General features: G+C 46.5%; 1 pseudogene; it reads left to right on the top strand.

Moving 5' to 3' along the window:
- The window catches only part of LOC142588257 (uncharacterized), a 67,093-nt pseudogene continuing 56,038 nt past the window's right edge, over nt 1-11,055 (top strand).

Here is an 11,055-nt window from a genome sequence, read left to right as displayed (position 1 = left end):
TCCGCGTTTAGTTTTTAGCGAATGCTTAGAAGCTTCAAGTTGCGGACACAGCGGTGGGTCAGGGTTTGATGACATTTGTTGCCCAGCTGCTGGTGCTACCGCGACGTACTTGGAGCAACGGTAAGTGTTGTGCGATTACCCGTTCTCTTGGTGACACGTAAAAAACCGGTTGCGCATTCGAGCTGTGGTCGATGTGATCTCGAAATTCGAGGGAACACGAAACGGTTGTCGCAGGTCCCGCAGTGATCGCAGTATAATTTATTCGTTCGTGCCTTAAACACTGCAGTTCCTACGCGTTGCACCGATGTAAAAAAATGAAAAAAACAGCGACATCTTCCACGCGCACGCGCCAGAAATGCATGCACTCAACTAGCGTGGATGTCGTCCTATGATGTTTATCGCGTTCTTAAGTCTATTTTTCTCCATCTCTATAGGATGACTACGCTATGCCCTTCTTATTTACCCATGCAGCGCATTGCTGCATTTAATTACCTTTCTCACTGCTGACCGCGGTATGGGCGTCAGAGGCTTTCATTCGTTGCAGTGAGATAATAAAAGCGTATTTCCTTCACTTAAAGCTTCTTAGTAGCTCCTTTGCGAGCCGTGGAGTTAAATCATACAATTCGTACGTTGTGAGCGAGCTGGTAAATGAAACCACTTTACTGCTGCTGCTACTATCACTTTTCGGGAACTTTCAAAATTAAACATATATATATATTAGTATGAATCGGCTCACCAAGCTTTATATGCACGTCCGTTGCTTTCATTCATAGATCATGTGCGTAGCTTTGCAACCGTGACTGATATTGTAGAAACAGCAAGGAGACAGATGACACAAGTAATGTGTCTGCTTTAATTGTTGTATGTGCTGTTTATAGAATATCAACCAACTCCGCGTAGTCGTGCTGTTTACGGCTAAAACGTGTTTTTTCTTGTTACATGAGGAGCATTTGCTTCTAATTGTGGCAGTAACGTTATGCATTGTCCTCGGCCCAGATCGCTGACTGTATGCAAGCTTGTCTAATTTGTTTCACTTTGCTGCTGTCTTTACAGCTTCTGCTTATTTCCTCTGCCTGCACCTTATATTTGTTGTGTTTATCGAGACCTGGCCTGTCTCTGCCTCGTTGAAGACAAATGGACACAAGCACTGGTTGCTGTTGGTTTGTTTGGTTTGCTCAGTCTGAGCGTGGTATGTATATTCATTTGCTAAAAGGGTATGCAGCTGCGTCTAATGCAGGTACTGCTCATCTAAAGGTAGATTTAATAAGTAGTGGTTTGAGTGAGAATTAGTTGGTTTGAGTGATGTATGACACCAGAGAGTTATTGTTCTAGAAAGGAGACAAAGCTAGTCCACAAATTTAAGATATGGAGATGCTTAACCATTTAAGTGTTCTAAGTTGCCATGAAGTGTTACACACATTTAAAATTTCAGTTGCAAGAGACATAGTAGAAGAAGAATCCAGAGGATTTGCTGCCAGATGTCTTGAGACAATAAATTGTAGAGAAAGCATTATAGTGTGAGCTGCCAATGATTGTCGTCAGCTCTAACCCATTTTTCTATGTAGTCACTGTTGCTTCATTGTCTGTTGCCATCACATGCTTGTTATAAACAAAAAATTGAGCTGCATGATTCCCCTGATTTTTCTCGCTCATAAGATACAAATGTTTTGATTTCGGGTGCCTTGGGGCCTCATGGTAGAAAACGAGTGTTTATTAGCGAGTTGTCAGCTTCTAAGATCATGTGCTTTGATATGTTGGTGTTTTAAAGGATACTACACGTCTGCCATCATAACTGTGAGTACTGCTGCCTAGCACTCCCACGTCTATGCTTAGTACATATGCGCAGCTATCCAAGAAAATTGACATTGGGACAACTGCCGTTGAAGCTCACTTGTTAGAGCATTGCAAGCACAAGGCAGAAAACGTGGGTTCAGCTTCGTTGTCTCTTATGCAAAGCATTATCATGAGCTGTCTCCTGGCTTCTTCATACATCCAGTCAGATAGGCTCAATAATAGTTAGTAATGTGCCTGATGGTGGGTTGTTAATCTGGGTCCTTAGTGCAGCAGCCCAATTCTTTACCCATTAGGCTAAAGATGCGCATGCATAGCACGCCAGATTAATCTCATTGGTTATCTCGTAGCAGCTAATTTTTTCAGATATGTGACATAGAGTTTGGGATTCACCCGTTTCAGCTCAGATGCAACAAAGCAGGTGTTGTGTCTATTTCGGTGAGAAGTGTGTGCAATTGTTTTGGTTTCTCTGTGTTGACGTAGTGTGCTTTGTATTTCATGTGGTGTTAGGCATTACCTCAATTGCAGCTTCAATGCTGTGCCCATAAAAGCAGTTGTAGGTAGGTGCTCAGGAGTAACGGGAAGCTCATTCTTCCTCATTCTCTCTTGCATACAGCAGGTAGTGGGTCCAGTTTAGTGCCATGCACCTGTTTGGTGCATTTCCTTGTTCTTATTCTGCTGATGCGTTGTACATAGGGGGAAAGTCAATCCTCTACATCAGGGTTGTTAGTGCCGCTGAATACAGTGCAGTCTCAGTCTCGCTGCCTTGAAATGTCATAAGAGGTGACATCTGGGGGTAAAGTAGCATCTTGCTGTACCTTGTCATCGGGCATAGCCAAGGTTGTGGTTGCGCAACCCAAGGATCCTGGAACTTTCTGTGGGACCAATGGCACCGATGTTGAAAAGTGGGTGGCTATGTACGAACGTGGGAGTGGAATCAACAGATGGGACCCCACACGTGTGCTAGTTAACCTGTTGTTCTACCTAAGAGGCACGGCAAATGTGTGGTATGAAAACCACGAAGAGGAGCTAACCAGCTGGGACCAATGCAAAGAGAAGTTGACAGAGTTGTTTGGCAAACCAGCCAGCCGTAAAATTGACGCAAAACAGGAACAGGCCTCCTGTGCCCAATCCCCCACGGAGTCCTATCTCTTGTACATCCAAGACATGCTGGCACTTTGTCGTAAAGCAAACCCGATCACGACATGACAGAAGCTGAGAAGGTCGGGCATGTGCTTAAGGGTTGCTGACGACGCCTTTAATCTGCTCATGTGCAAAAGCTGCTCTACAGTTGATGTTATCATTAAAGAGTGCCGACAATTCCAGCACGCCAAAAGCCGATGCGTCTTGCAACCATTTGCCAGACTTCCCACTACTGCTGCAACGCCAACGTGTGAAGATCAACCCACACACCAGCCTGCGTCGCCATCGGAGGATGTGGTGCGAATCGTTGACGTGAACTGGATGCGATGGCGCCTGCATTTCTGTTTGCCTATCCCTGATGCTACAACATTTTCAGTCCCCTTCTTACAAGCCATCATTCACCAGGAAAACATTGGCTTACGTTCTGTCTGTGCTGTTGCCAATCCCAGAGCTAACAAACGCCCTTCTACTATTTTTGTTCCACCCCGACGCTTCTCTCCGTGTTATCGCAGCCCGACTGAGTAGAGAACTGCGGACGACCAGCCGATATGTTTCACCTGCTGGCACATTGGTCATGTCGCCAATACTTTCACAACTCGTGGCCCTTAACACTTCACATGCCAACCAACCTGAGCCGTTTTGATGAAAATGCCCGCAATGTTATGCCCACCGCCGAATCCAACAGCGGCAACTTTGCTAGGAACATGTGGTACAGTCGCTCACCATTGCCGCACGGACACCAGTCTCGTTCACCGCAAACACGTCGCCCATCTTCGCGTTCGCCACAGCCACGTCGCCTTTCGTCCCCTGTGGCGTTTGGCCGCATCTGTTCGTAAAACTAAGAAATGCAGCCCTCAGAGGTGGTGCTGCATTGCCTAATGCTGCAGCAAATCCCCTGTCTATGCACACAAGGAGAAGTGTAATTGGCATTAAAATAGACAGCATAGCTGTCCAAGCACTCATCGACAGTGGAGCCCACATACCTGTGATGAGTGCTAGCCTGCGTAGTCGTTTAAAGAAGGTCCTCACCCCAGCAGCTGCCCGAGTGCTTCATATGGCTGACGGTGGAATGCTGGTTCTTGGAATGTGTACTGCAAGTATAGCTGGCCGCCCTACTTCTGTTCTCTTTACTGTGAGCAACATCTTCCCTCACAACGTTATCCTAGGATTTGACTTTTTATCCACTCATTCTGCTCTCCTCGACTGCACGGCCGGCGTTCTTCAGTTAGAACTGCCTCAACTCACCGATGCTCCGAGCACCACCCCACCATACTTGTGCTCGCTTTGTGATGTGCGTCTGTCACCCGAAGCAGTTACTTACGTCACTTTGACCGCCCAGCCACAGGTTCCTGATGGTGAATATGTGATTCGCCCCATCATCGATGTGCTTTGAACTGGTCACGGTTACTAATAATGACATTGTTTTACCTCTTCTGAATTTCAGCCTGTGCCCTCAAGTGATTCCGGCCAGCATGTTCTTGGACAGCGTTTCTAGTGGTTCTGAATTTGATATTGAGAGTCTGAATTCTGAGAGTGGTTTATTAGTGCCAATCGCAGCGCCCAGCTCTAGTTCCTTAACGGACGACTTTGCGAAAATGACTGCACTTAACCTCACCTCTGCACAGGCCAGGGACATACGTCTCCTGCTTGAATCGTACAGTGGAATCTTTGATTTCGGCAACAGGCCTTTAGGATGAACATCTGTTGTTCACTATCATATAAACACTGGAGACACAAATCCTATTTGTCAGCGTCCGTATCCTGCATCGCATGCTGAACGTCGAGCCATCCAATCAGAGGCGGGCAAAACGCTCCGCAAAGGGGTCATCGAGCCATCAGCCAGCCCTACGCTTGTCGTCCGTGTGAAAAAAGAAAGATGGTGCCTGGCACATTTTCGTCGATTATTGCCACTTAAATGAGATCACGCGAAAAGACGTCTACCCACTACCATGCATCGATGACGCCTTGGACCGCTTGCACAGAGCTAAATACTTATCGTCCATCGATCTTTGATCCAGCTACTGGCAGATTTCGGTTGATGAAATGGTTGGAGAAGACAGCCTTCATCACACCGGATGGCTTATATCATTTCAAAGTCATGCCCTTTTGCCTATGCAATGCTCGTGCGACATTTTAACTTGTGATGGACTCTCTTCTGCGATGCTACAAATGGACCACCTGTCTTTGTTACCTTGACGAAGCTTTTTTTTCTCCCATGTTGGGCAGCTGCCTTACCCGACTCACTGCCATTATTGCGGTCTTCTGAAAAGCTGGCCTCCAACTCCACGAAGTGTCAATTTGGGCGCCATCAGATTGCCGTGTTGGGGCACCTCATTGACGCATCCGGTGTCCAACCAGATTCGGAAAAAGTTCGTGCCATACGCAGTTTCCCTGTGCCACATTCTGCTTCTTCGGCCTGTGTTCTTACTTTTATCGTTTCATCAAAAACCTTGCCAACATTGCTCGGCCTTTGACAGATCAAAAAGAAGAACACGCCATTCTCATGGGGCCCAAAGCAGGCTCATGCGTTTGCCGCTCTCATCAGGTTTCTGACCACCCTTCCCATACTTGCCCACTTTGATCCATCTGCACCGACCAAAGTCCACACTGGCGCAAGCGGCCATGGCATCGGCGTTGTTCTCGATCAACAACAGAATGGTACGGAGTGCGTGATAGCTTACGCCAGCCGCCTGCTGTCACCTGCCGAGAGAAATTACCCCATCACCGAGTGGGAGTGCTTCGCTTTAGTTTGGGCTGTCATCAAGTTCCGGCCATATTTGTACGGCCGTACATTTTCGGTCGTTACAGACCACCACGCACTCTGCCGGCTGTCTTCCCTCCGGGACCTGACAGGACGGCTTGGTGGCTGGGCTTCGTGGCTCCAGGAATTTTCATTTATTGGCAATTACAAGACTGGATGCCTCCACAAGGACACTAACTGCCTCTTGTCACCCCGTGGATCCACTTGATCCTTCTGTGCATGATCCGGTGACCTGCGTGATGGCTTTCACTGACATGACTGACATGCGCACCGAACAACAACGCGACGAGTCCTCACAGTCCATCATTGCCGGAGTGCAATCACTCTGACAGCACTGACGGCACATGCCGCATGTTCTTGCCGCGCAACGGCATCCTCTACCACCGCAATATGAATGCTGATGGCCCTGAGTTGCTCCTTGGCCGTCCTCGTCATCTGCAATCTGTTGCTTTTGAACAACTTCACGATGCACCGACGGTGGGACACCTTGTAGTTTTGCATACATATGATCATGTACAACGCCGGTTCTTCTGGCCAGGTCTCTACTGCTTTGTGCACTGTTATGTCGCAACTTGCGAATTGTGTCAGTGCCTGAAGAAACCTCCCCTACCACCTGTCGGATGACTCCATCCAGTTGAAGTTCCCTGTGAACCGTTCTCTCGCTTAGGCCTTGACTTACCTGGCACTTTTCCGACGACGACTAGAGCTAACAAGTCGATTGCCATCGCTACTGATTACATGACACGCTATGCGATACCAAAGGCGTTGCCGACTAGTTGTGCAACAGACGTCGTCGATATTCTCCTCCATGACGTCATTGTCCACCATGGTGCACCTCGACAGTTATTACAGACCTCAGCTGCTCATTCTTGTCTCTAGTTGTCGACGACCTCGTCCGCTCTTGTGCCACTGAGCACAAGCTGTCCACCGCCTACCACCCACAAACAAACAGTCTTATGGAATGTCTCAACCGAACAATCACAGAGATGCTGTCGATGTAGGTCTCCAACGATCACCGTGACTGGGACACCACGCTGGCCTACGTGCCGTTTGTGTATAACTTGTCCCGACGTGACACTGCAGGATATTCACCCTTTTATTTTTTGTATGGTTGCAACCCCATTTTGCTTTTTGACATCGTAATCCCTTCTGTGCCACGTGTTGCAACTGACCATGCTCATGAAGTCATCGATCGCGCTCACAGGGCATGTCAAGTCACCCGATCTCGTTTATTAGCCCCGCAGCATATACCAAAAGAGTTATGACTGATGCCATCGCGATGTTAAGTTCACACCAGGTGCTTGGATGCTCCTTTGGTCACCATGTCGTCGGGTTGGCCTCTCCCAGAAGCTTCTGTCTCACTACACAGGGCCTTATGAAGTCCTAAGTCAAGTTAACGACATAAATTGAGATTTCGCCACTTCAGTTTGATGCATCCTCAAGTCTGACGCCTGTTGACGTCGTGCATGTTTCGCTGCTGAAGCCATACTTCGTTCACGATTCTTTGCCTACCATGAGCCGAGACGGCGCTTCCCCACCTGGGGGTCCTGTTACGGAAGGATGAAAAAAGAGAGGAAGAAGACCGCAGCACGCTGCCTGCTGCGTGCTGTTGGTGGTCAGCCATCTTAACTACTCTGCCTCATCTTGTATATTGACACGTGTACTTCTTTATCTTTATTGGGCGACCACTTCTCGCCGCCTAACAAATGTTATCCCGCAGCACAGGACGCGCCTGCATGTAAAAGAAGTTTCTGGAATGTTATCGATGGTTCCGTCCACTGTCTTTCACCGCAACTTGTGTTATCTGATTGCATGTGTGCGCGACGCGAATAATGTGGAACATTGTGGAAGGCACGCAGGTCCCAGTGACTGCTCCGGAACATTCGACGACAGATGTATAAAAGCCGACGCGCTTGACCCGCTCATCAGATTTTCGACGACCGCCGATCGTGTTCGCCGCTACCATCCTTCTTTGAGTGTAGCCTCTTTTGAGGGCACAAGTTCGCCCAATAAAACGCTTGTTTCGTCAATCATAGTTTTGCTGCCTTCTCAACCGTCACTACCACGTGACAATATATATTGTAAATACAGTCTTTCTATACTCCCAACATCCCCGTAACAGTATGCTTTGCCTCTGGCATGTTCATGATCTCCGATGGTATATAAAACTGTGATGCAGACTAAGCTTCACAAAGAATTATGTTCCGTCTCTTCCTTACAGGCTGCTGTGTTTCAGCTAAATCTGCTTTTCCTGTGTCCAGTGGTCTTGTCGCTCAATTAGTGCTTGCCTATTTCTGTTACACTGCAACCTCTCTTCTCCTCTCTCCTCTTGTCCTCCTGTCCTTTTACACTGCTGCAAACTTTTAGATTTCAATACTCGAATGATTAATACAAAGATTGATGCTACCATATTATATGTGACGGCTGTCATGACGGCAATAATTTAGGTGGACCTGAAACTAAATGAAAAAAAAAGAAAACAGGCATGTGTAAGTAGGAATAACTTCCTTGTGACAAAACTGGCTCCATGCTAAACTTTGCCTCAAGGAAATTGGTCTTAAAAGTCTCAAACCCATTCGCGCATACTGCATAAGCCAAGTTTTCCACTTGTCAAAACTGCAGCCGCCACAAAGTGTTAGGAAAGAGGCAAAGAAACCATGCCTTTGCATTCGTACTCTCCTCACAAAGCTTGTGTCATAATATATATGCAATCACTCACCATACACAAACACATTGGTCAACACTGCAATGTTTGGAAGAACCCGAACCAACACTATGTAGCCATTTACCTGCAGTATGCCTCCTGTAACATGAATCCCCACTGTGCTTGGAATCTACATAATTTTTTTTTAATTTCTCAGGCATTTGGTGGTAGAGGCCAATGCATTAGACAGAAATCCTGCTACACTGCAGCAATGTTCAAAATGTAGTATGAGGTTCTCTGTCTGGCTGGAAGTTGAAGATTGAAATTATATTAGTCGTTAAAATATAGTAGCCAGTATTGAAACTACACATGCACTCAAGGCTGAGCCACATTATGAGAACACGGAAGAGCAGAAACACACTTGAGCTGCATTGTGTAGCTTTACCAACAAGCCCAGCTGTACACTGAAGTAAGGCATGTTTTGGGCTAGTCTGCTCGTAGCTTCAGCAAAATTTTAAACTCTGCGAGGAAGACAGGACATGAACAAAAACATAGATGCATGCACAAAGTGTAGACTTCCGACTGGCTTTGTTTGGTGAAGGCAGAGAGTTTATAAGGTTCTTCAAAATGGCAAAACAAAGAACATTCGCAAAGAAATTGTGCACGAGGCAGTGACAAAAAATAGCAAGGCCACCTGTGCATTAAGAGCGCAGTAGAGTCCCAATGTGCCCATCTAAGAATTCTATTTCTTTCCTTGATAGGGATCAAGAGGGTGAGCTAACTTAGTTGTCACACCTTTTAGCGATGTGGAATGCCTTGATGACTTCTCTTTCTGTTCTTCAGTTTGCCTTCGAAAGGAATTTATTCTGTTCCTCATAAGGCAGGCAGCTTTTGCTGTCGCAGCTCCTGCACTGCAAGAGGAGATTCTCAAGGAAAGAATTAAAGTCTTAGATGGGCACATTAAGACTCTCCTGCACTCTTAATGCAGACATGGCCTTGATATTTCTCGTCAATACCTTGTGCACAAATTATTTGCAATTGCTCCTTGTTTTGCTATATTGAAGTACCTTATATATTCTTTGCTTTCACAAAATAAAACCAGTTGGAAGCCTGTGCTTTGTGTGTCTATGTTTCAGTTCACGTCCTGTCTTCCTCGCACAGTTTAAAATTTTGCCTAAACAGTTGTATAGCTTGTGTATACGATGAGTAATTAATATTATGATGACTGCAGCAGAGCAATGGTCTAGTGGCATAGTGTCGACATAGTATAGAGATGGTACTAAGTTAAAAATTTGGAAATGCCATAAATTGTGCAATCAACTCTTATCCCTCGGTTTCCTACAGCCGCAGAGCACTTGACCACTGCAGCAGTCAGGCATGCTGTATATTGGGCAGTGCCAGGAATTGCGAGATCGAGACAGGCTGCCACTAGAAGTTCCTTGGGCCAGGTGATAACTCAAATGCATCCAAATATTTCTATATTTCACTATATAAACCTTTGTAGAATGAGGAACTTTTCAAGGGTGAAGTTGTTTAACGGAAAACTATTACTAAATAGTGACCAGTTCCTTTTGTTTTGTAAGCCAGATTGCATGTATTTGACATTGCTTACTGACTCTTAATTATTCTCGCTGTCCGATACAAGCATATGCACTCACATATGTTTTCAAACAAAACTATTGTGTGGAGTCATGTTTGTGGTGGAATAAAATTGGTCCCAATACAGAGCTTTGTGGCACACCAGATCTTACTAGCGATCGCGGAGAAGAAAGTTAATTAGCAGTAACAAATTGGTACCGGTTAGGTAAGAATTTACTAATCCAATTCGTAGTCCTGTCAATTCGAAGTTTACTGTCGTTTGTGTATCGGACCAAGCCAATGTCCCCTGGCCTGGGTGGTCCCTGGCGCTTCACCTAGTGGTGGCCTTTGAAAGTAGCAGCGTGGCACCAGTGGTTGCATCAGGATCTAGGCTCATGAAGATAGACAGCAACGTGCACAGGGCAAGGAGTTCGGCGGCCTGGTACTCGTCACATTTGTGGAGAACACTATAGTTTTCGCGAGTCCTAGCCCCTACGTAGGGTACCAGTCTGTGCACTGCATGTGTGTGTGTGTTGTGCAGGATTGCTCGTTGGCAGCACGTGCTCATGCAGCAGCTGACGGGCCTTCGATGTGTTTCACCCTGGTAGTGCAGTCGTCTTTGTGGTTCTAGAGCTGCACTGGCATTGCCCAAGAACAGGATATATTGGCATGGTGCAGAATTGCAGAGTGGGGGCGCTCCATTCTATTACCACTTCATTCCTTCAGAGTTGTGGTTTATGTGATTCCAGTCCTTTTGTCGAAGTTCTGACAGTTGAACCATTCCCACTCCTTGAGTGGTCGAACTAATCTACTCCAAACCTCCAATTACAGTAAATAAAACGCTTTCTGTATAATTACTTACTACATGCGCCCTGATGCGATAGCGTAGAGGTAGAGCATCTGCCTCACGTGCAAAAGGACTGTGGTTCAAATCCCGGTGCCATGCAATTTTCCACTGGTGGATAAAAAAAATCCACATGTTGATACAGCTGTATAAACAGGCCTGGTGGCCTGACCCCGATGACCAGAACCGGTAATGCACTCCCTCACCAGAGCAGGATTGCCCATCTTGGTGCAGTACTTGGCCACAACCTTCTATATGAATAGAACATTAGTCCCCAGCAGCTACAAAGCAACT

Source organism: Dermacentor variabilis, chromosome 7, assembly GCF_050947875.1.
Source record: "Dermacentor variabilis isolate Ectoservices chromosome 7, ASM5094787v1, whole genome shotgun sequence".
NCBI classification, from domain to species: domain Eukaryota; kingdom Metazoa; phylum Arthropoda; class Arachnida; order Ixodida; family Ixodidae; genus Dermacentor; species Dermacentor variabilis.
The sequence above is the reverse complement of the archived record's forward strand: the minus strand, read 5'-3'. Positions and strand labels throughout refer to the sequence as shown.